Raw genomic sequence first — 26,003 nt, forward strand, 5'->3', positions numbered from 1 at the left:
CTCCCAGCAGAATAATCCTTTCTGTGGAAGAACCTGGACTGTGATTTCACTTCCTGCCTCTGACTGGATCTATCCACCTGTGTGCCTTTATACTCCAGTAACAAGCAACAGAGATGATTAAAAATACTCCTAGGGATGTGAAACTGCACCTGTGATGAAGGTCAGAGGAGTTATGTTACATAATTTATAGGCGTAGGTTTGAAGGGCTTCTTGTTCCTCAAATATTTGGGCCATTGTTATGTGTGTGAGAGAGAGAAATATGGAGAGATGGAGAGGAGAGAATGCTCTTCTGCATGGGAGCAAATTAGACAAAAAATTAGATCAAATTTGGGTCAAATATATGATGGAAAAATTACTGCTTGAAGTTTTTACCTTCCCACTGAGACTGACAGACATGCAAATAGACAGAAGTAATTAAATATGTATTGTCATTATATGGCATATTATTACTTCATCATTAACAAGGCAGGTCCTCTGAATTGTTTTTGTCAGACAAGTTTTAGATTTTTTGCTCCGTTCTAGCCTGAAACTGGCTAATCTTAGAGATCTCAGATTATATCACTTGAGGGTGAGGGTAAGGATAGTTGAGGTTTATAAGATGATTTAGAAAGGAATGATTTATTCAGTCATTGAACAAATATTTGAGTGCCAATTATGTATCAAGCTCTGTCTGGATGCTGGAATAAAAAATGCCTGCCCTCATAGAGCTCACATATCGGTAGTAGAAATAATTAATAAACAAGACAATCAAGACAAAAATATATTATGTAGGAAAATAATGCTAAGGGTGGGGGCAGGGGGTGAAGCAAGAAAGGGGTCTATAAAACATCAGGGCAGGTGCTGAACAGTGAATTTTGAGAGCAAGGTGAGGCATGCAGACATCTGAAGAAAGAACATTCCAGGTAGAGGGAACGGAGGTTGAAGGGTTCCAAAGCAGGGGTGTACCTGACAGATGCAACAATAGCAAGGAGGTGATGCAGTTGGAGCAGAGGCAATGAAGAGGAGAATGGGAGATGTGCAGTCAGAGGGCCAATGTGGCACGAGAGAGAAACAGCAAGGACTTTGGCTTTTCCTCTGAGAGAAATGGTATGTGGGGAGCGTGCTCACCAAATAACCATGTGCTCTTCCACATATCCCGGGCTCCACTACAGCTGGGCTTATTCAGCAATGGATGGTGAGCACAAGTGATGTGTATCACTCCTGGGCTGAGGCAGTCCAAAGGCACTGTGGCTCCTCCATATCTCTCTGCTCTACTGCCATGATCTTCAAATTCAAGTGTTCCAATTGGAGATGGTCAAAATGCAAATGACCTACATCAGACATTGCCTGAGTGAACATTAAAACAGTTAGGGTCCATTTGTTTGTGCAGCAGAGCTTGACCTGCCTGACTAATACAAACATGGAGCTATCAGAGAGCTTTGAACAGAAGAATGGCATTATCTGCTTTACATTTTAACAAGATGACTTCAGCTGCCATATTTAAAGAATAGTTTATAGTGATGGGAGAGGGTAAATGGAAAAGTTGGGGGACCAATTGGAAATCTATTGCGCTGATCAAGGGGAGAAATAGTGGTGGTGGACAGGGGTTGTGGCAGTGAAGATGGTAAAAAATGGGCAAATTCTGGATACATCGCTGACAGGTGAAGGTGAAATGATGAGAAAGAGAAGAGCAATTGGAAGGATGGACTCATCATCAACTGAAAAGGAGAAAGCAAGGAGAGACAGGTTTGTTGGGGGAAGATTAGAAGCTCTGTTGAAGGTAGAGATGCATATTATACATTCAAAGTAAGGCTATCAAGTTGGCTATTGGATGTACGTGTGTGTATGTGTATTGTAAGTGTGTGTATATGTATATGTATATGCATCTGTATATCAGGAGTTCAGGAGAGAGGGCTGGGTTTGTGGGATATATTTGGGAGTCACCAACACATAGATTATTTTAAAGTCAAGAGACTAGTTCCCCAGAGAACAAGTATAGATAGGGGGGAAAAGGAACCTATAAGAATGATATTTAATGAAAACATGGATTCTAGCGATGACTTCTAGGTCAATTTATGCTGATAAACTTCGTCTAAGAAGCAGCAGACTAATGATATGTTGAAGAATACCTTGGCAATTCTTTTTTCTTCAAAATTCTGAAGTCAAGGAGAAGGATTTGTGGTGACAGCACACTGGGTTTTCACCTGTGGGTTACGACTGATCTAAAAAAGAAGTTATGCAAACAACACTTACATGGGACTAACGTGTCTGTGTGGAGAGAGAATGAATGAATGGAGTTTCTGCACACATAGAGCAGTGGCTATTACTGATTGGAGGGGAAGCCATTTATTAAAATGAAGCCATGCCTTATAGCCAGGCAACTTGGCACCAAGATAGGTGCTGTTGGCAGCCTTGCTCACGTGCCAGTCACCACTGCAATGTGGCAATAATAACCAGCAAGCTTGCTTCAAGGTCTATGTCTGGAGGTGAACTTTCACTGTGAAGTAGCTCTGTTTGCACAAGTACTTGCCATCCTTTTTCTTCTGGTAGAGGACCTGAATTGAATAAAATGAATAACATGAATATGTGTGTGTTTGCAATTATGTGTTACAGAGCAATGCTGTAACTGGCAACCTGATTATCTATTTTAGTTTGCTAAAGCTAACAAAATACAATATACCAATAATGGGTTGGCTTATACAATGGGTATTTGTTAACTTACAAGTTTACAGTTCTTTCATTCTCATGAAAATGTCCAAATCGAAGCATCAACAGGAAGATATCTTCTTCCTGAAGAAAGGCTGCTGGTGATACAGACTCATCTGTCTCATGGGAGGGCACATGGTAGAATCTGCTTGTCCTTCTCTCCCTTCTCTCCCTTCTCTCTTGGGTTTTGTTGCTTCCAGCTTCTAGCTCCAGAGGCTTCCTCTCTGAGTTTCTTCTGTGTGTTTCTCTCTTTTAGCTTTGTCCCCTTAGCTTCTTTGTATATTCTCTCTCAGCTTCTCTGGGGCTTTTTCTCTTTTATCCTCTTATAAAGGACTCCAGTAAGAGAAGTAAGACCCACTTAAACGAAGTGAGTCACATCTCAATTGAATTAACCTACCCAATCAAAGGTTTGCATCTACAATAGGTTTACACCCTCAGGAATAGATTACATACAGATTTCTGAGGTACATACAGCTTTAAATCATCATATTGTTTTAGTGGCTGAACACTATGAAAAGTCTATTTTTTAATCTTGTCACAGTCCAACTGGATATGTGGTGAGTGGCCTTTCATGTAGTCAAACTGATACCTAATTCCATCACCTCCTAGCTTCTTGGATTTCTACACTAGACCTTCTGGGAATGAAGAAAGAGAGTGAGTATGGGGCACTGCACACGAGTTTTTAAGGGGTTGGTCCTGAAAGTGGCATTCATTGCTTCCATTCATATTCTCTTGGCCTGAATTCAGTTCATGGCTTCATCTAACTTCAAGGGTAGCTGGTAGGGATCAGTCAGCTCTGTATCAGGAAGAAGAGGAATGGCTTGTGCAGGTAAGTCCTTAACCGATTTGTCCTGTGTGAAATTCTGCCTTATTGACGACAACCTAACCCAGTAGATCTTAGGTGTGTTCACATATCTGAACTCATACATTCAACCCAGGTTTGTGACAAACAGACTCAGACATAAGCCTCCCAGAATGCGAGGTTATTCATCTTCATTTCCACCAGCCAGAAGACAGACATTTCTCTTTAGAATATGATCTTGACCCTGACCCCAACCTTTGTCAACTAATTATTATTAAATAATGAAACAAACAGTTATAGACCATCTCTGACTAGAGATAGTTCTGAACACTGAATATCTAAAGATGAATAAGAATTGGACCTTTCTTTCAACGAACTCACAATTGACTAGGAGAAACAAATTTGTAAAACAGCGTTATAAGTCTCAGAAGAAGATGTGAACATTCCACATGGCATGGCAGAGCACAGGGAAAACATTATAGAGATAGTGCTTAAAATGTAAGTTATGGGATGAGGGAGAATTCTGTACCTGGAGAGTAAGAGGAAGACACAGTCATGCAGCTCATCGGAGATGAACTCAGAGGGGAGCAGCCAAAGAGGCAGGTGATAGTAAGATTGTGAGAAGTCTCAGATGCTGGACTAGGGAGTTTGAACTTTGGCCAATAAACCAAGAGGAGCCAAAATGGGATGAGCAACCAGGCAATATTCAATTCATATTCTGGAAAGGTAATTGAGGAGGGCACAAAAGAACATAGATTGGGCTTGGAAGAAACAGCATATGTGCGAAGAGTTAGGAAGTTACTGCAATCAACTTGCATAAGGATGGAGAAGAAAAGATAGGTTTAATAAGCATTCTGCTTTGGAACATAAAATCAATAGGTCTTGATAACTTTGAAGTAAAGGGAGCGTAAAGGAAAAGGGATTGTAAAATGGAACTCATTTACCTTTGTAACCATAATCCTTGGCACAGTGCCTAGAACATAGCAAGTATTGCTTTGCTGTTTCTGCCCAAGGGAAGTGATTTTAGAAGACTGAAAAGGTTTTTAGATATAAAACAAACTCCTTTCTCAAAAGCTCTCTAATCCTGGAAATTTATTCAATAAGGATTAAAAACCTTTCATTATAACACACTTTGTTGTTGAGGCTGCGGGGAAATGGGCACTCTCATACATTACCAGCAGGAGAGTATATGAGTACAAGTCCTATTGAGGGTAATTTGGCAATATCTATTAAAATTACATATGCATGTATCCTTTGATCCAGCAATCCCATTTCTGGGAAATTCTCCTACAGATATATTTGTACATGTTCAAATGATTTATGAAAAGGTTCTTCATTGCAGCTTTGTCTTTAACAGGAAAAAACCGGAAACAACTCCAGTACTCCTAAATAGAGAACTGATTAAATAATTTATGGTATACCCATAAAATGGAATTCTATCTGGACATAAGTATAAAAGAGAATGAGCACACTTTCTATATATTGATAAAAATCTTCAAGATACATAAAGGGAAGTGAGTAAAATGTGACAGTGTATTTAGTATGTTATCTTTTGAGAAAAAGATGTTCAGAACTCACTTTTATTTTTTTATATGCCTCAAAACCTCTGAAATGATACAAAAGTTAACTAAGAATGGTTTCTAAACAATTTGTCTATTTTATCTATTCAAACAATTGAATAAAAATACTATCTAATTCCACAATTGTTTATAAGGTAAAGCACTGCCCTCACCCCGTCCTTATATCCTGTCTCCTACTCCCAGGTAAAACATTGACTTAAATTTGCTCCCAGATTTGATGAAAGCAGTCTCTGAGAGGAAGTAGTGAAAGTAGAGAGAGAAAAAAGGTTACAAATTCTGAGAATTCTGAACAACTAGAGAAGTGATATGGGGTGCCACCTTAGAAGGAAAACTATGTAGAAGGAAGTAGAAACACTGAAGAGAAACCTTTCCTCGTTCATAATTTTGGAATACATTTGGAATACGTGTATAATTTATTGGGCTATTTATCACAAAGATGCTATTTCTTTAGGGCCTTTTCACTGCCATATTGCCATTAGTTAATCAGAAGTAGTGGCAGAGTTTTCTGGAATTGAAATATTAATGAACCTGAGGTTTGTGGTTCCTTGCAATTTTCCTCTAGGTGTTTCAGAAACTTTGGATGTCTCTCAAAAGTTAGGCAATTTACCAGCCTCTGAAGCCTTCATTTGAAGAATATTGATAAATATATCTCTCTATGTGAAGATTTATTGTTGGTCAATATCGACAGACCCAAGAAAATTACTGTTTCCTTGGGAAACCATGCCCCATCAGAGTAATACATTCTTCAAACTACACATTTTATACCACTTTGTATTCTTGATCATTCTGTGATCCTACAGGATGTTCTGAAAGATTTCCTTTGGCCAAAGATAGCTTCTATGTCAGCAGCTCAAAAAAAAAAAATGCTTATTCTCCCTAAAAACTGAGTTGCTCACTTTGTTCACCAACACTTTTTAAGTAACTGAGTGGCATAAAACCAAAAAGGAAGTTGGAAACAGCAAGTAAATGGAAAGTATTTTAAGTTGTCTGGATACTGCACTGAGGAGATATTTGGAAGGCAATATGGAAGACACTTGCATATAATCTTGGATTAAAATCAACTTCATAGTATAGCAGACTCCAGGTTTCAATTACACGATCCAACTTTTCCATCACCACCATCATTCACTCTGGAATTAAGAATGGAATGGCTACCACTTCCTCTCCAGCACAAATTCTTCCTTTCCTACTCTTGAATAAGACTGCATATTATATCCCTTTTCTTCTACCACAGACCTATCTCTTTGACATTTTTCATGAGTTTATGGAGGATATGCTTGTCATCTCACAGAAGGGTGAAACCTGACATTATCTGTCCCCAGCACACGCCCTCAGACCATGGTGATATTTCCACAGATGGCCTGGAAAACCCACGAACCACGACTAATGACTGTACTCATGAAGTTATGGCAGATTTTGAAGGCTTTGGTTTTCATTTCTACACAGAAGCCTCCCACCACCCATCTGTCCATACTTCAGCCTTTACTGCTAACCAGGAGGAAATGCTGACCTTGGGAACTTAATGTGATTTCTTTGCCATTATTGTTATTCTTTATTATGAGAAATAAGACTCTGATCTTGACAAAGGGGAGGAAGGGGGAAGGAAGAGAGTGTCCAGGTTGTTGGATTCTCTCTTCCCCGTATCCCAAAGACCTGTCCCCTCTTGAGCCACATCTCTAGGCAATATTCTCCAACAGGTTAAGCATGCTTTTTTTCTGTCCCTAGTCATTGCATCACTTAAAAAATCTTAATCTCTCCAACGGAATTGAACATCTCATTCCTTCATGCTCCCTCCTCACAGCAACTTTTTCATTCCAGTCCACTGGGTGATAATTGCCTCAAAGAAGGAGAACATATCTTATTCGTCTCTAGCCATCAATGCCCCATGAACAGCCAAGGTACCTGGCAAGTAATAGGTACTGAGAAAATATCTGCTCGTATTTCAGAGACACATATCAGGAATCATTGCTCTAATACACTGTTTGGAGCTGGAAAAAGAACTTACAGATAGTCAAACCTAATAAAGTTCCTCTTGTTTTAAATCAGGTATTTCTAATTATATTTTAAATATCTACTGCCTGCAAAATATTTGGGTGGCTTTAAAAGTGATTGCATTTTTGTCACATTCATGTATAATATATTTGAGTCTTCTTTTTAAAAATGACAATTTTAGGATTTGCAGACAATATTTACTCTGTCCATTTGATAAAGAAAGCAAAGTTAAAATTTCTTGTCTTAGGGACTTGAATGGGTATTTTCACACTGAAGTTCATAGTGGCATTATTCACAATGCCAAAAGATGGAAGCAGCCCAAGTATCCATCAACCAATGAATGGATAAACAAAATGAGATATATACATACAATGGCATTTTATTCAGCCATAAAAAGGAATGAAGTCCTGATACATGGAGACAACATGGATGAACACCATGGATTATGCTGAGTCACAAACCAGACACAAAAGGACAAATATTGTATGATCTCAACTGATAGGAAATAATTATAATAAGCAAATTCATAGACTAACATCTAGAATATAGGAGACTAGGGGCTGGATTGGCAGTAAAAAATAGGAGAGTTAATACTTAATTCGTACAGAATTTCTATTTAGGTTGATTGTAAAGTTTTGGAAATGGATGATGGTGATGGTAGCACGATATTGTGAGTGTAGTTAATAGCACTGAACTATAAAGATGAATGTGATTAAAAGGGGAAATTTTAGGTTGTACATATGTTACTAGGATAAAACTTAGATAAAACATAGGAATGTAAAAAAAATGTTCTGGTAGATGGAAAATAGCACAACATTGCGAACACGATTAGTGCCACTGAATTGTTTACTTGAAAGAAGTTAAAATGGGAAATTTTGGTTGCATATATGCTACCAAAAAATCAAAATTAAAAATTTCAATTAAAGTACCAATTACCATTTTAACCATCTCTTCTTGAGTTGCATATATGTTACCAAAATTTTTCAAAACATTTAATTCAAGTACCAAATTACCATTCAAATCATCTCTTTTTTGTGTTCCCGAATACCAATCAGGTTTAACCACACTGCAAGCTGGAATTCTATCTACTCTCTTAATAAGTGCACATGCTGTGTTAGGGTGGCTTGGCTAGCTTGGCATTCCAGGAAGCCTGGGTTTCATCATTTTATCTTAAATCCTTATTATAATTTCTTAAAATGTTCTTGGAATAACTTGTTTTGATCATTAATTGAAACAGACATTATAACAAATGTATTTTAGCTTCAAAATATTCATTTTCTTTATGTTAGGGGATGTAAAACAAAAACTTCTTGCCTTACCTTGAGGCTACAACCAAGACCTGTGGTTCTTGGTCTTATCAGTGAATGAGTCAAACAGAAAAGTTGGATTTACAAGATGTGTTGGGAGATGGAAATGAGGTGAAGGAGGTGATCAGCAAAAGCAGAGACTAAAGAATGAGCCGTGCATTCAGGAGGCCATGCATTCATTTATTCAGGAAGGTATGCATGAGCACCCACCATGCACAGGGGCTGTTCTTGCCTCTATGAAACTTTTTATCTGCCAAGGGACACTGACGTTAATAAAATATCAAGCATATTTAGACATAGAAAAAATTCTTTTAACGAACCAGCACTTAGTTTAAGGGATTAACCAACAGCCCCCACTAGCTCTATAAAACTTCCCACCTGATCATCACGACCTTCTTTCTGATCATTGTTTGCCAGGATCCGGTTCCTCTGTTGTAGACTTTTTTTTCTTTTCTTTTGCATGGGCAGGCACCGGGAATCGAACCCAGGTCTCTGGCATGGCAGGAGTGTTGTAGGCTTTTCCAGAGTCGGTTGAGTTTGTTTCCAAACCCATTTATGCCAGTTGTATAATTTATTGTAATTAAATAGCTTAAGTATATGTAAGACAAACATATGAAATACGAGTGTGAGAAGAGTTGTTTCTATGAAAACTAATGCTATAGAAAGACAAGCTGTGAAAAAACTATTGAATTACGTGTGTGAGAGACAACTGTAAAAGAGGGGGAAGAAAAACATAAAATAAAGAAGGATTCTACTTTCAGATTGCCTCACAAATATCTTTCAGTTCTCTTAACATAAAGAAAAAAGAAACGGAAAAGGTAGATATTGCCTTTTGCATGCAATTGAAACCAGAAAGGTGACGGAGGGCTTCGCTCAGTGTGCGCCAAACTCACAAGGCCTGATTCTGTAGCATAAGATTTAGAACGAATATGTATTTATATGTTTTAATTTAAAATAGATTGCTTAAATGTATGTTTCATTTTTTTCTCCTAATTCCCCACTTTAAAAGATATGATTAATCAACTTCAGGTCCTGGTTTACTCAGCTGAGAGAGTCTCTTCTGGGTACACATTGTTAATTGTTTGTGGCCCCAAGGTTTTGGTAGTTAGAATTTCTCTCTGGTTCTCCATGCAAAGATGAAGCAAACATGCAGGGACTGAGGGAAACTTGCCCACCATCCAGTTACAAGAATTACCTAAATTTTTCAGCACACATCTGCTTAAATCTTTTGACAGTTTTCTCGAAGTGTCTAGGTTATGCAACATTACGAAAGTATATCATCTATTCGGACTTAGTGCAAGACATGAGAGAGTTTATAGAACTCTGAGCTACTAAATTGGTCGCCAGGACAGAACTCTTACCTAATTTCCAATACTTTCCAGAATCCAGCTGGGAAAACTCTATGCTGCTGTCTCAAGAATCCCTTCTCTGAAATCACTAAGGGCTATCTCTAAAACAAGTGCTAAGTTTTTATGATGAAACAATACATGAATACATATAATTTTCTAACTTTTTAATAACTATAAAGATCTGCCAGAAACATTCATATTATGCTGAAGAAGGCTAGTAATTAGTAATTGCTAGTAATTAGTAATTACTAGCAATTACGATTGCAATACTTGCTACAAAGGTAAAGTACGGCATGAAGGGAGCCCAAAAGGGGAGGGCTCGTACCCGTAAAGGGGTTCCTGGAAGGCTTCCTTGAGGAGGCAGCGTGAAGTTACAGTGTGAAGGATGAAGAAGAGTCAGCTTGGATATGTGGGGTGGAACAAGGGATTGGAGGAGAGCTCGGGCAAAAGAACAGCTTGTGGGGCGGGCCATGGAGGCTCAGCAGGCGCAGTTCTCGCCTGCCTTGCAGGAGACCTGGGTTCAATTCCCAATGCCTGCCCATACGGGAAAAAAAAAAAAAAAAACCAAAACAACAACGACAAAAAAAATCAGCATGTGCTAAGGCCCTAAGGCAGAAAGAAACTGCCTTTTAAATGAACTGAATGGTTTGTGTGAGCCTGGCTTCATGGGAGCAGAAGTGCAAGTTGGAAGACAACGAAATGGAAGAGGAGGAGTGAATGCGAAGCTATGAGAGCCTGAGGCCCCGAGCAGAGAGCAAGCAGAATAAACTTCTTAGGTCACAGAAGATGTACCCAGGGTCCCTTCCAACCACTTGAGGCTTGATGAGCTACTCTCTCTCTTCTGTTAGAAAAGTCAATTCAGTCAGTCCTAGTTCCTGGACTACTGAAATAATAGTGTTGAAGGCCAAGTACAGTAGCTCTGCAGTCACATTATTCTTATAATTACCACATTGTAATGCAACTCTCCCACCTGTCACCTTTGGAAGTAAAACCTCCCATTCTTTTCCGCTCCTTCGGGAACTATCTCAGTGAAACACAGCTCCTGCCTCTCCTGAAACAGCCCCCACCCCCACCCCCAGGCACACACGCACTTGGCTCCCCACCCCCCACCGCTTCCTGACCCTCCTACCATCCACCGAAAAAGATTACCCAGGCTGCCAGCCAGGATAAGTCGTTAAACCCTGTCCTCTGCAACTTCGCAGCACATTTGCTTTAATACCAAATGAGGCTCCATCTTGGCCAATGAGAAACAAATGAATATGCAGCAATTTGCCACTTGCTGGAAAGCGCTGCCAACAAATCCCACTGCTATGTTCTCTTCTGTTTTTATAATCAATTAAAAAGGTTCAGTTCATTAGGGGCATTTTTTTTCCCTCCTGGAAATGGAAAGGAGAAGCATGCAGCCCTTAGAAGAGGCACAAAGCTCTTCTGAGAAATGTTTAGCAGCCTGAGCTTCTTACAGTAACACTTTATTTTAATGGTCCTTTAATGTAGAATTGACAATGGAACTCCCACTGAGGCCCTCGCAGCAGCCTCATTCACCCTAAATAAAAATGACTATGTTGCCAGAGATGGGTCACAACCAAGTTCTCTAACCTACCCCGGGGGAGGGAGAGGGGAAAGAGACACCCTTAGCTGTGTTTCTAGTATAAATCGTCTCTCCATCCCTGCACCCTCTAATCCAGCTCTCCATTTCCCTATTTAGATGAGCGTCCCCTTGTGCATTTAGGGAATTATTCCTCAGCGGAGACCCCATAGGTGTCAGTTTTCTGAGAATTGGATTGTACTTCCCAGAACCGAAGGGCGCCTAGTTGGTTTGAATGCTCGCTGGTGGGTGAGCCAAGGAGCCGCGGAAGGCAGCTCCGACTAACCAGCAGGACTGGGTTTCCCTCGGCACTCAGCGTTCACTTACCACCAGCAGCAGATTGAAGGTAAAGTTTTAAGAGGTTTGTAGGCTGCTGGGAAATTGTGGGTATGAGAAAAGTTGTTTTCGCCTTTTGAAATTCAAATTTCATTGCAGCAAAAGCGTTTAAATGGTAACTAGAGGAAAGGACAAAGGACTGACAGTTCTCCCATCCATGCCCCGCCCCCCCTCTGCTTCTCCGCCTGGTCCTTTCAGACGTGTAGCCGGGTTCAGTTGCCCAAACTTCACCCATGGGCGGGTGTGGGACAGAGTCACGGGGGCCGGGGGCACACGACTTTCAGAACAGCCCGGCTGAGAGTCTGCTGCCATGTGGCAGGTGGGGCGGTGGGGAGGGGGGCCAGGCTGCTGGGTAGTGGGAGCCAAGAACAAATGTGGGCAATGCTAACACTGTTTTATTAAGCAAGAGAAGTGCAGGGAGCAGCACTGGTATGGTAATAATCACAGCCAGCCAAGTCCAGGAGCTCTGCCGGCTTGCTTTCTGGGGGAAACCAGTTCAAGACTGAAATGTCTTCTAGGGATGCTGGAACCAAGCGTACAGAGTGGCTTAAAACGACAGAAGTTTATTCTTCCACAGTTCTGGAGGCCAGAGGTCCAAAATCAAGATGTTGGCAGGGCCAGGACCCTTCTGATGTCTTAGAGGAGAGTTTATTCCTTGACTCTCTCCGGACTGCTGGTGACCCCAGCAGTGCTGATTTCGGCAGTTTCGCTCTGCTGTCTGCCTGCGTGGCCACCCGCCCATCCTCTCTCTCGTGACTCAACTGTCTTGTCTCTTCCTTTGTGTGTGTGTGTGTGTCTTTTTAAAATTTATTCTTTCCCCGATTTTATTGAGATAAATTCACACACTACACAAGCCATACAAAGTACACAATCACTGGCTCACAGTGTCATCACGTAGTTGTGCATGCATCCCCGTGATCAGTTTTCTTTTAAGGCCACCTGTTGTGTTGGATTAAAGGCCCACCCTATTCCACTGTGACCTCATCTTGACCACTTTCATCTGCGACAACCATGTTTCCCAATAAGGTCACATTCTGAGGTGCTGGGGGTTAGGACTCCAGCATCTCTTTTGGGGAGACGCAATTCAACCCGTAATGACACCTAAGGTCATGGCATGGCAGTATCTGGCCTCTAGAGGGTGATTATAATGGGAAATAAGGTAGTCCAGTATGAACTGGATGGATTTTCAGTGAAGTCACGAGGTGAAACTATATATCCAGTGCAAACAAACAGAGAGGAGATGAAAGGTCAGGCTGCAATAATAAAAAGGCAGGTAAAATGGCCACCTAATGGATTTGTGACAGTATATCATGGTTAAAGACGCGGGTCCTGGACCCACACAGACCAGGGTTTAAAATCTTCCTCCACTATTTGTTACTCTTTGGGTCTTCCAAGGTTTTACTTCTCCATTAAATGGAGCCAATGGCAGTATCCAGCTCTTAAGATTGCCCGTATTGAATCAGATGATCTGTGAGTAGTGTTAACCCAGTGCCTGTCATAGAGTAAGTACTTTTTTTAAACATGGTACCTATTGTTATTTTGTGTGTTAAGGGAAGCCTGAGACCAAGACCCTCCTAAATACATAGGTTTCCAAGACTCCTACTCTTACGTGTCTAGTTGGTTCCAAATATACCTTGTAGCATTCTGATGCACCTGTGATGATTGCATAATTTCCATCCTCCCTGTCTTCTTTGATTTTTCCCTTTAAATTTTCATCTTCCAAATCTTTCTCAGGCTAGCTGTCACTTGATGTTAAATGTTGACTGGAGAAAAAGTGGCTTCTCCAGATAAACTAGTATTATGCTGGGATAAACAATGAAGGCCATCTGTAATGACTGATGGATCATCTGGATTTGAGTCTGGTCAGATATGCAGAGTTCCAAGATAAGATGGAAACACACCAAATCCAGTCTTAGCCTGTCACTAATTAAGCAGAATAAAGGGGAAGGTCTTGAATTGATGCAGAAATATGGTGTATCTTTTTAGAAGAAGAGGGATATATGGGAGACGGTCTTTAACTCTAACTGCAGTCCTGTTCTGGAGAGAATATTACTATGAAGCATAAGGGAAACAGCAATGTACCATGCAGCTCTGCTTTCTCCTACCTCCAAAATTATTCTTAATATCAACCTAACAGAGGTGTGAGTTACCAAAATGAAGTATTTAATACTGTGTAACACATTTCTCCAAGTAACTTAGGTTGTTTATAGCAGGCTGAAAAATATCAAAGAGAATATTTACTAAAATAGAGCTCATGCGTGTTACTGCTAGCTTCTAACTTATTTCTCTGATCAGCTTAGCAGCGTCTAGAAAACATCAATGCAAGATGTTATCAGAGGATCCAGATCTTTATCAAAGTCCTGGCCTATTTACCAGGCTTGGATTTCTCACTCCACAAATGGAGTATTTCAGTCTCTTTGTATTTGCCATCTTAGTAAGTAACGGTCACCCATGTTCCTACTGAAACAGACAATTTTCTGAAAAGGAAGTGAAAATGGAAGGCAAAAAGGAAGGAATGAAACCACATACCCAGTTCATAATCTCTAATTCCATCCCATTGAGAATTTTGGAATGGTGGCAATTACTATCCACCAGACGTCTCAATTCTCCTCCAAGGAGATGTGAACAGGGGAAGGAGTATAAGGGAAATCTCTCCACATGGAATTATGAGGAACGGAGATAATACATCACACCTCCTTGCAATCAGCCAGGCTCTGATGACCTGAAATTGTTCACCTCTCCACCTTGATGTTTTTCCACTCTCTCAGTCCCAACCTCTGAACACTGAGCTACAATAGACTGAACTTCTTCACTTCCTTCTCCGTCACCCTTTCTTCCCTCCAGGTCACAAATTCGTTTTCCCCTGTTTAGAATAATCTTCCTCCTTTTCTTCACCTAGGTAACCCCTGTTGATCCTTCTGATCTGAGTTTAGACATCCCTTCCTCTGAGAATCCCATCTCTGATCTATCAATTAAATTGTATTATATGCCCCTCACATGTGATCCTCTGGAAAATGAGAATCCTCTTTCTTAGCATCTATCACAAATGTATTAGTTAAGACTCTTTGGATGCAAGAAATGGAAACCAGCTTTAAGGAATTTAAGCTGGATACAAATGCAATGTTTTTTTTTTTCTCTTCATAATCCTAGGGCAGGATTGCAATCAGGCCTTATGAAAGGATGAAAACAAGGAATTGAACCCTCTTTTTTTTTTGCTATTTTTTTCAGTTTCTACTTTCTTCCTGTCTGTTTCTGCAGAGCAGCTCTCTATGATCCTCCATCCAAATGAAAGAATATGGCAGGCCGCAGCTTCAGCCATATGTAAAAACATAAATGTCCCTGAATAAAGGTCCTTAATTCACACCATAATCTTATTGGCTCTGTTTAGCTAAGGCATCAAATGAAGAGACCTTTTCAGAGAAGAAAATAACAGCTATGAGATGGGCTGTTACCCCAAAGGATTTATGGTACCATACTACTTGGAATTGCCTGCTTGCTTATCTGTATCCTTCACCACCTGTAACCTTTATAAAAGTAGGCACAATTTATCCATGTCTATTTTATTCATCATTGTATCCCCACAAAATTGTGCCAGACACATAAAAAATGCTCAATCTGTGATATAAAAGAAACAAAAGCCTGTGCCATTCCCTCTATGTCAATGAAGATTTCTTCCTATCTCCTACTCTCACGCCACCCTAACCCCACCCTTTTCTCTCTCTCTCTCTCTCTCTCTCTCTCTCTCTCTCTCTCTCATACACACATATACACACACACACACATGAATCCAACAATTACCATCTACATCTTACATTTATTATATATTTTAACTTCTATAAAATCTTCCAGGGACTCGCCACTCTGTATGTCTCTCTACCAGGACTAACAATAAGAAATTCAAATTATTCAGATCTTATTATGTTGTAGGCATTTTGATGAACCTGATGCATACTTTATGTCCTAACTTCATGACACTTTTCCAATATTTTTCCCAACCCAAGCTTAGAAATATTTGAATAATTTGTCCAAGGCCACAACTGAAAAATAACTCTAGTCTGTCTGAACCCAAAACCTTGTATCCTTCTATCCTCTAATCTTCCCACTCATGCAGTTCAATAGGCTGAAAGCTCCTCAAATCCAGTAATCATGTCTGAATTCATTCCTATACTCCAGAGTCAAAAACATTTTCACATTTTACATATGCATGTTATATATGCTAAATGAACTTTTGTTGAGGAATGAATGAATAATGAATGAAAGAGTAGATAGACTCTATTTGGGGGGAAGGGTGCATTCACCATGGGCAAAGATTTCCTCTATCCTAACAACTCTGTAGTCTTTGCCTGCTGGCAAAATAATTATTGAGAGAAAACAATTATGTTGGTGGTACTGGAAAGTTGACATGGCTACAGGACTAGCTTCTACAGGGCAAATTCTCTCTCTAAGAAAAACTTTTAAAGCTACACAATATAAAACAAAACGTCACTTTTTTTTTTTGGCATGGGCAGGCACCAAGAAGAAACATCACATTTTTAGGCCTCTCGAAAATAATCAAGGCACCCAGAACTTGAAAAGTAGAGATAGCAAAGAAAAGAGAATATCAGGGAAAGGAACCTAACATTTGTGTGCAGCTTCTTTCTTTTCAGCATCTGCTGAATGATAAAATTTCTGGAAGTAAGAGGCTAAGGAACTAAGCCGAAAGTAGCTACTAAGAGGCTAAAAAGCCAAGCAGAGATTTCAGTTCCCATAGAGATGAGAAGACAAAAATTGGAGTTCAGGGCTTGCCAAGGAAAGGAGCCTTGGTTAACACTTAAGGTTTTTAATTAAAACTCCTGGATAGGTATACCCGAAGTATTAGACAATCCTGAAAATATACATTCCTCAGAAAACTAGAACCCCAGCCTCAAAGTATCTCAATACCTAATTGGGTCAAGGGCGATCTATACATTTACTAACATTCTGTAAGAAAGAAAGTAAATCATCTCCGGAGGCATATTACATTGTATAACATTGTTCAAGTCTACAAAATTTTTCATATATCTCAGAATTTAATTGAAAATTAGCAAGTATATGAGGAGGCAAGGCCAAATGGCCAAAAAAAAACAAGAGAAAATCAGACAATAAAAAGACCTGCACCAAAACCCATATATTATAGTTATGAACCTGGGATTTAAAAATAACTATGATTCGTATGTTTGAGGAAATAGAGAAAAAGAAGAAAAATAGATAAAAAGGGTATTTCGATAAAATGTAGAATTTAGAAAAAATAATCAAATAGTAATTCTGGAATTGAACTATATGACAACAGAAGAATTAGTGGACTGAAGATAGTTCAGGTCAAAATATTTAGACAGAAACATAGAAAGATTTGATGGAAAAATACCAAAATGAGATTGAGAAACATATATATGTATACCATAGAGAAAATGTCTAGCATATGTATAACTGGAGTCTCAAGGGAAAACAAAGGAGAAAATGGGGGCATAAGTAATATTTTGAGATATTGGCCAAGAATACTTAAAACTGATTTTAAAAATACCAAAATACATGGGCAGGTTAAGGTGGCTCAGCAGACAGAGTTCTCACTTGCCATGCCGGAGACCCAGGTTCAATTCTTGGTAGCTGCCCATGTAAAAAAAAAGAAAACCCAAAATACATATTCGAGAATCTCTACAAACCTCAAGCAGGATAAATACATATAAAACCACAATATTGTAATAAAACTGATGACACTAAAGACAAAGAATATCTGAAAAGTATCCAGGCTTGGGCAGTGACCTTCGAGGGAGCAATAATTATATTGATGTCTGTCTTTTTACAGCAATGATAGAAGCCAGAGACAAAAGAATGCCAGCTCTAAAATGCTAATTCTAAAACATAATGACCAACCTGGAATCCTTTACCCACCAAAGAATGAAATGAAATAAGGATGCTTTTTCAAATAAAAACAAATGGGTCTGGGGGGTGCAAAGGTAGTTCTGTGGTAAAATTCTCACCTGCCATGTGGGAGACCCAGGTTCAATTCCCAGCCCATGCACTTACCCCCAAAACAAACAAGCAAGCAAAAAAACAAAAATTCAGCAGATGGTATACTCACATGGAAAAAGAATGAAATGTGACCTGACCATACAGCATACAAAAAAAAAAAAAAAGAATTTCATCAACAGCAGAATCATACTAAAATAAATTATAAACAGACAGTTTCAGAAAGAAGGAAAATTGTTCTAGATGGAATAATGGTAATGCAGGGAGAAATAAAGAGTAGCAAAAAGGGTAGATCAATGTATAACACGAAATGGGGGAAAATCAACAAAGGACAAACAAAATTTTAAAAATGAAAACTAAATGGTATAACCTTGAACTTGTGGGGTTTTAAATACATTTAGAATAAAAATATAAATTTTAGGTGGTACAATGGTGGCTCAGCAGCAGAATTCTTGCCTGCCACGTTGGAGACCCAAGTTCGATTCCTGGTGCCTGCCTATGTATATATAATATGTATATATTATTTTTTTAAAGCACAAAATTAGATAAGAGTAAAGGGGATTAACGTATTGTAAATTCATTTCATTGTCCAGGAAGAGACAAATACAGCTATTTGTTATAATGTATTCTACAGGGTAATCATTAAAAGAATAATATAAAATCTATAACTGCAAAGTAAATAGAGGTAAAAGGGAATATTTTTTAACTTGATTAATATTAAAAAACAGAAAAATGAAAAAAAGAACAACTAGTTGAGATGAATAGCAGGTGGTGCCACATTCTTGAATTAAAAGATATAAAATTAAGTATATAAAACTAAATTGTATTTTCCTTAAAGGTGATACTATAAATAAAATGATCTAGAAACGTGAGAGTAATACAGTGTGAAAATAACCAAAAGAACTTGTTGTAGCGGAGTTTATATTAGACAAAGTAGACTTGACAAGAGAAAAAAAGGACATTTCCCTATGATAAAATGTCAATCCAACTTAAATATATGTGATGATAATTTTAAAATCATATATCCGCTAGAAGATAGAATAATTATAAATTTACATTTGTATTTAATAACATAGTTTCAAATACACCCAAAATGGGTACAATTAAAAAGAAAACGGCCAAATCTACAATCATAACTGAAGACTTCAACATATTTCTTTCAGTAACTGAAAGGAAGAGTAACTGAAAAAAAGAAAAAGCAAATAAAAATGTAGTAAAAATCAAGATTTGGATAGATAAATTAACAACTTGACCTAGCTGATAATTATAAAACATTATATACACAACAATTGGAATTATGCATTATTTTTAAATGTCCATGGATTGTTTACTCAAATTGACCATATTCAATTACTTAAAGTGAGTCTTAGCACATTTCAAAGTACTGAATACAGATACAGTAAGGTTTCTGAGCCTAAAAGAGTTAAAATAGAAAGCAATACAAAAAAGTTAATTAGGAAATGATGAAATATTTGGAAATTAAGAAATATGCCTTTAAATAACCAATGGGTTGAAGAAGAAATCAAAATGGAAATTAGAATATACAAACCCATACAAACGTGTGGGGTGCTGTGGGAAGCGATGTGTAGAGGGAAAATTATAGCTTAAATATGCACACACATATTTCATATATGTAAAACGTTGAAAATAATGACCTAAAATTTCCTCTTAAGGAAAAGAACGTAATCTCAAAGAAAATAGAAGGAAGAAGGATGAGAGCAGAAATCAATATAACAGAAAGCAAACATACAATAAGGAAAAATGAACAAAGGAATGTTCTTTCATAGCAGTTAATAAAATTGATAAGCCACTAAGTATATAGCATAAAAAAAAATCAAGGGAAAAAGAAATCACAAAGAACATCAAGACTGTAAAAGAGAATCTCACTATACATTTTATGGAAATTTAAAAGTTAATTGGAGGTCATTATGTACAACTATATACCAGTAAATCTGAAGTTGTAAATAAAATGTAAATATTCCCTGTAAAATAGTACCTAACAAAACTGACACGCAAAGAAAATCTGAATAGCCAAGATTGATTAAAGAAATTGATTCGGTAATTAAAAATCTAACCACAAAAAAAACTAAAGGCTTAGGTGGTTTCACTGATGAATTCTTCCAAATATTTAGAGAAGGAATAATGCCAATTTTAAATAGACTCTTAGATAATTGAAAAAGATGAAAAGCATTACAATCTGTTCTATGAGGCAAGAATAACTTCGAAATGAAAATCTGACAAGGATTTTACAAGAAAGGAAAATTTTAGAAAAATCTCTCATGAATTTGGACACAGAAATCTTAAACAAATATTAACCAATTGAACCCAGCATTTAAAAAATGGGGAGAATTCATCATGACCAAGTGGGATTCATTCCAGAAAAAAAGTTAACATTTGAAAAATTAATCATTGTCAGTCACCCCATTAACACAATAAAAGGAAAAAGCTCTCGATAGATGCATAAAAAAGCATTTGATAAAACTCATCACATTTAGGATAAAAGCAAAACTTTTGGCAAATCTGGAATAGGAATAAAAATGTTTTAATATGACAGAGAATTAGTGTTAAAAAACAAGCCACTAAAGGAGAGACATTAGAAATAATTCTTGATATTCCCCAAATCAGGAATGAATCAAGGTAACCTATCATCACTTTTTTTCCACATTGTAATACAGTCTCAGCCAATGCAATAAAATATAGAAAAATTGTATAAGGGTTTGAAAGAAAATTACAAAACATTATTTTTAGATAATGTAAATGTGTACATAGAAAATCATAAAGAATCTATAAACTTAGTAAGCGAATTTAGCAAAGTTATGGGATAGAATTTCAATACACAATATTAAGTTCATTTTTATACACCAGAAACAAACAACTAGGAAACAAAATTTTCAAATGAAATCCTTTATAATAGCGCAAAAATTCCCCAAAATTTATCACTGTGTACGAATAAATCAAACAAAACCTGTGAACTCTCTCTGCATAAAAATCACAAAACATCACTGAGAGAAATTACAGAGTACCTAAATTTATGGAAGGATACATCATGTTTGTGGATTGGAAAGCTTCATGTTTTAAGATTTCAGTCACACTACGTTGACCTATGGATTCAATGCAATCCCAATAAAAATTCCAATGGCATATGTTATGTAACTTGACAATCTGATAATAAAGTTTATCTGAAAATGTCAGAATAGCCAAGACAACCTTGAAGTAAACAGACAAAGCTGTAAGACTTAATCCCTATATAATGAGAACTACCAAAAAAAGTAAAGTAAATAAGAAAGCATAGTGCTGATGCAAAGCTATACAAATAGATCAATGGAACAAACTAAAAAGTCAAGAAATAGACCAATATATATATATATATGGTAACCTGGTTTATGACAAAGCTGACAGTGCAATAAAGTAGTAAAAGGATGGTCTTTTTAATAAATTGTGCTGGGTTGAATAAATATCCACATGTTAACAAAATATCATGATCCCTACATCACATCATACACAATTATCAATTCCAAGTGGACTGCAGGCCTAAAAAGTAGAAAGAAAAACAACAAAAGCTTTTTGAAGAAAATATTGATGACATATGCATGACCTTCAGAGAGACAAAGGTTTCTTAAACAGCCAGGAAAAGGTGTGTATGTGGGAGGGGTGGGTGGAGTTCATAAAGGATGCATGTTAAAATTAAAAACTTTTGCATGTCAAAAGTCATCAAGAAAGTACAAAAGAATGTACACAGTAGAAAAAGTATTCAGGAGTATATCCTGAATATATAAAGAATTCCTACAAATCAGTAAGAAAAATATTGATGCGCTAATAAGAAAATAGTCACCTGTGAATAGACACTTTCCATAAAAGAACAGATAAATGACTAATAAACATTTAAATGATGCTCAGCACCATTAAACAGCATGGCTAAAATTGGCTAACTGGTGGCTAAATTTCTTAAAGTGGCAATTCTAACTATGAGAGGACATATGCAGCAATCAGAATTTTCATACCCTATTGTTGCCGATGAAGGCTGGCACAATCCTTTGTTAAACTCTGGCAAGATCTGCTCAAGCTGAATCTACACATGACCTGTGACCAGCATTTCCACACTTAGGTATTCAACTGATATCAGCACAAATGTGAATTAAGACGTGTGCATGGATGCTTTTATCCAGCCACACGGCTGGAAATACCAAAATATTTATCAACAGTTCGTGGTGGATAAATAAATTGAGGTATAATCATATAATGTGTGACAGTTCATATCCTCTTGGAAACAAATGATTCGAAAGTGTTAGGAGGACAAGTGATTTATTGGGAGGAAAGTGTGCAGAAGATCAAGGGGAGTCCCAGGAGACATATCACCCAAGGAAGAGTTCCACAAAGGGCAGAAATACTCAGGCTTTAATACATGCTCAGTCCCACATCCTCAGTCACTGGCTGGATCTGGAGGGCGCTATAGCTGAATGCTTTTCGCATAGCTGAATGCTGTTGGATCCTCCAGGTAAAACCTCCCCAGGACAGAGATCTGACCGGCACACCTCCAAAGCTCCCACTTAATGGAAAGTCAACAGAAATGTACAAACTACTGTGAAATGCAATAAAGTGCTCAAACAATATTGAGCAAAAGAGCCCAGGCACAAAAGAGTATGTATCTTATAACTGCATGTATACAGAGCTTAAAAATAGTCAAATCAATTTATGGTGAGAGATGTCAGAATAGTGAACTGGCCAGGGATTAATGACTGGGAAGGGGGCATTAGGGTGGACTGCTGTGGCGCTGGAAATGGTCTGGATGATGGTTGAACAGGTATTCACTTTGCAAAAACTCATCAACCTATCACCCTGATTTTTACCCTTTCCTGTACGTATGCAGATTGCACTTGGATAGAAAGCAAGTTTCTTTTAAAAAATGACATAACCAGATAAAGCCATCAACAAGAATAGATGCCATATAAGTCCAAAGAACAAAAGTCAAAGAGAATATTGGCTTTGTGGAACGTTGTGCACAAAGAAGAGAATAAAAATGCATTTGTTTTGATAAAGATGACTCAAATAATTTTACCAGAATATTTCTATAATTATTAAAATATTATTAATGGGAAACAGCTAACCTGTTGCTGATTTCTTTATTTTATAAACAACTTCTTGATGAGCTAATAACTACTGTATTTTTTTTTTCTGAAAAAGCCTTTGCAGACTAATATTTGCTTAACACAGCACTTAACTTTTTCCAGGCTGACACAATAAAAGCTTAGAGAAACTACCAACACGAGGCCTCCTTTAAACTCTATTTGCATAATAACTTATATCTGCTTTACTTAAATAACATCTTATTTAAAGTGCTTTCCCACACAAGAAATGCTGTTTCCTTTTCCCCTTAGCTAAGCCATACGTACTAGTAGTGTCAAAATAATACCAAAATGAGGATAGAAATGGGAAAATAAACAGACCACACATCTGCAGGTATAGAAAATCTTCTGTCACTAATGGAAATTATCTAAGATACATGCAACCTGGGAAATATTTAGTCACTCAACAAATAAATATTAGGAATCTACTTTGCACTCTTAGGTGCTTTTCGTTACTGCATGATTCCATAGGCCAGACATGAATTCATTCAAATGAAACCAATATGGGACAAAAGAACAAATACAGGACTGGAGCACAGCAGAACTGAGATTCAGTCACAACTCTGCTAGTATTATATGTCTCTGATCTTGAGCTATTTATTCAACATTCTGGCTTATGAAATTTCTTAGCTGTAAATTGAGGAAGCGGAACCATATGATCTCTAAAATGTATTCTGGCAGCGCTCTATCCTGGGTTTGGATGCCGCTTATCATTCTCGTGACCTTTCATGCCTGCATTTTCTCATTTAACAAAACGGTTGTGACACATGCTTTTATAGTCTTCCCACTTCTTCCCTATCCACCACAAATACAAGTTTGCTCATTTATCTGCCCCTCCCACTGTAGGATCAAGAGAAAATCATCCCATCCTAGCTCCAGGTACAGTTCCCAACTGGTTTAAGTCATTTCCCTTTCCTATGTTTGCTTTACAAATGGGCACGTGACATACTGCTGGCCAGTGCGAGCTCGGGCACTGTCTGCTGGCAGGTGACAAGAAACAATGGTCTCTTCTCTTCTGGAATTCCACCTATCCTAAAATGATGTCTGTAACTGTTATAGCTATCTTGCAACCCTGAGGGAAGCCAGCTGAAAGGACAAAGCTGCCACAGTGTCGAAAACAGAGAGGTGCTAGATGTCAAGTCCCTAGGTGCTTGGTAACTTTCCTGAGGTTGTATTGCATCTGCAGCCTGCCCAACCTCTGGACTTCTCATCAGATAATATCTTTACTTATTGTTGAAGCCAAATTGATTAATTTTTTCTTAATTTCTGCCAAAAACATTCCAATGCAATGAATATAGTAATATTTATCAGACAGAAGAGATGTAAGGGTAAAAGATGATATGTTTGATGTCCAGACATTGTAAGTTAATATACTCATATAAATATATTAATATACCTATTATATAATTGCATACATTATCTATTTAATGTATTTTAAAATATTTTATATTTTAAATATTTTATATTTTAATATATAAAATTTTTATATATTTAAAATATTTTAATTTTTAGATTCACAGCATTTGACTAAAAACGGTATATATGATATATGGTATATAGTGGTTCATATACATACAAACACAAACATACATATACACTAAAATGTTATGAATCTAAATATAAAAAAAGACTGGACAAGCTAGACTTCCCTTTTTTTGGCTTAAACAAAATAAATTTACTGGCTCAAGATTTCAGAGGCTAGAAATCCAAATCAAAGCATTGGAAAGACCAAGCTTTATTTCCAAAATCTGTGGTGTTCTGGTACTATCTGCCATGAATCCTTGGGGTTCCTTTGCTTGTATTTCTGCCTCTGTTGCACAGTGATATTCTCTCCTTTCTTGCTTCTGTGACTCCTGAGACCTCTTTAAAAGACCTCCAGTAATCCAGTTTAAGCCCTGCCCTCATTCTGTGGGGCCACATCTCAACTAAATATGGCATCATCAAAAGGTCCTCCTTACAATGTGTTCACACCCACAGGAATGCAGAATAAGAGAAAGAACAGGTTTGTTCTAGGGCACATAATTCAATCTACAATAGCATATAACAAATGTTTTAATTTCTTAGGCTGTTCAAGCAAATACCATGAAATGGTTCACCTTAAATAACAAGAATTTATTCACTTAGGGTTTTGAGCTTGGGAAAATGTCCAAATCAAAGCAGTTCCCAAAGACTGGCTGCAGGTGGTCCTTGGCTCTATGCTACACCCTTTGGATGCCCCAAAGACATGTTATTTTTTACATGCAAAACACATTCATTCCATCGTTATCTCCCAAAAGCCTTACATCATTTCAGAAATTATACTTAGATCAAAGTCTCATCAAAATAGCTTATACATGTGGTTTGTTTTTGACACACAATTCCCTTCCATCTGTGAACCTGTAAAACCTAGACAACTTATCTGCTTCTCATATACAAAGGAAGGACTGCCATAGGGAAAACATTTCCATTCCCATAGGGAGAAATTGCAAGGAAAACAGGGTTCACAGATCCCAAACAATTCTGAAAAACAGAAGGGCATACCTCATTAGATTTAAAGTCTGAGAGTCATCTATGGAAGGATGTTTTGTCTTCTGGGCCTGAGGAAGTGACAGCCCCACGTCTTTCAAATGCTTATGAGGCAACAATGCTCTTCTAGAACACTGCTGTGAAGTATCCACTCTCTCCAAGCGTAAGGATGGTGGCCAGACTCTCCACAAATGCCAGGGCACAGGCTTCATCCTCTCAGAGCTCTGGGGTCTGGGGTCGTGGCCAGACTCTGCAATCTACAGAGCATAGACTTCACCCTCTCTGACCAATGGGGTGGCCACGATCTTCCTGAAAATCTTGGTAGAAGGCCAGCCCTCTCCAAACTCTGGAGCAGACTCACCTTTTCTACACACATGAGTGGCCCACTCTCTTGGCCCAATAAGGCTTCCTTTAAAAATTAACCATTTTCATGGCTATACTTAGGGAGCTACATTTTGTATGAAACTGCTTTATCTTCATGAAGATTAATTTTGTGTGTCAACTTGGCTAACTTATGAGTCTGATTGTTTGGTCAAACACTGGCCTCAATGTTGCTATGGAGATATTTTGTAGAATGGATTAGCACCTACAATCAATTTACTTTAAATAAAGGAGATTACCCTCAATAATGTGGGTGGGCCTCATTTAATCAATAGGAGATCTTAAATGCAAAGAACAAAGGGTTCAGAAAAGAAGAAGGAATTCTACTTCAAGACTATACTCTCCACTCCTTCCTGAATTTTCTCAGCCTAAG

At 37.9% G+C, this 26,003-nt stretch overlaps 1 long non-coding RNA gene across 1 annotated transcript; it reads right to left on the reverse strand.

The window, feature by feature from the left end:
- Window positions 1-1,112: 1,112 nt before the first annotated feature.
- LOC143676575 (uncharacterized) lies at window positions 1,113-25,755 on the reverse strand. The gene is made up of 3 exons (XR_013172194.1): window positions 25,265-25,755; window positions 2,109-2,534; window positions 1,113-1,326 (listed from the first exon to the last, which is right to left on the reverse strand). It is a non-coding gene; the product is annotated as an uncharacterized LOC143676575 (long non-coding RNA).
- Window positions 25,756-26,003: the final 248 nt, after the last annotated feature.

This window comes from Tamandua tetradactyla, chromosome 3 (genome assembly GCF_023851605.1).
Source record: "Tamandua tetradactyla isolate mTamTet1 chromosome 3, mTamTet1.pri, whole genome shotgun sequence".
In the NCBI taxonomy this organism is placed as follows: Eukaryota; Metazoa; Chordata; class Mammalia; order Pilosa; family Myrmecophagidae; genus Tamandua; species Tamandua tetradactyla.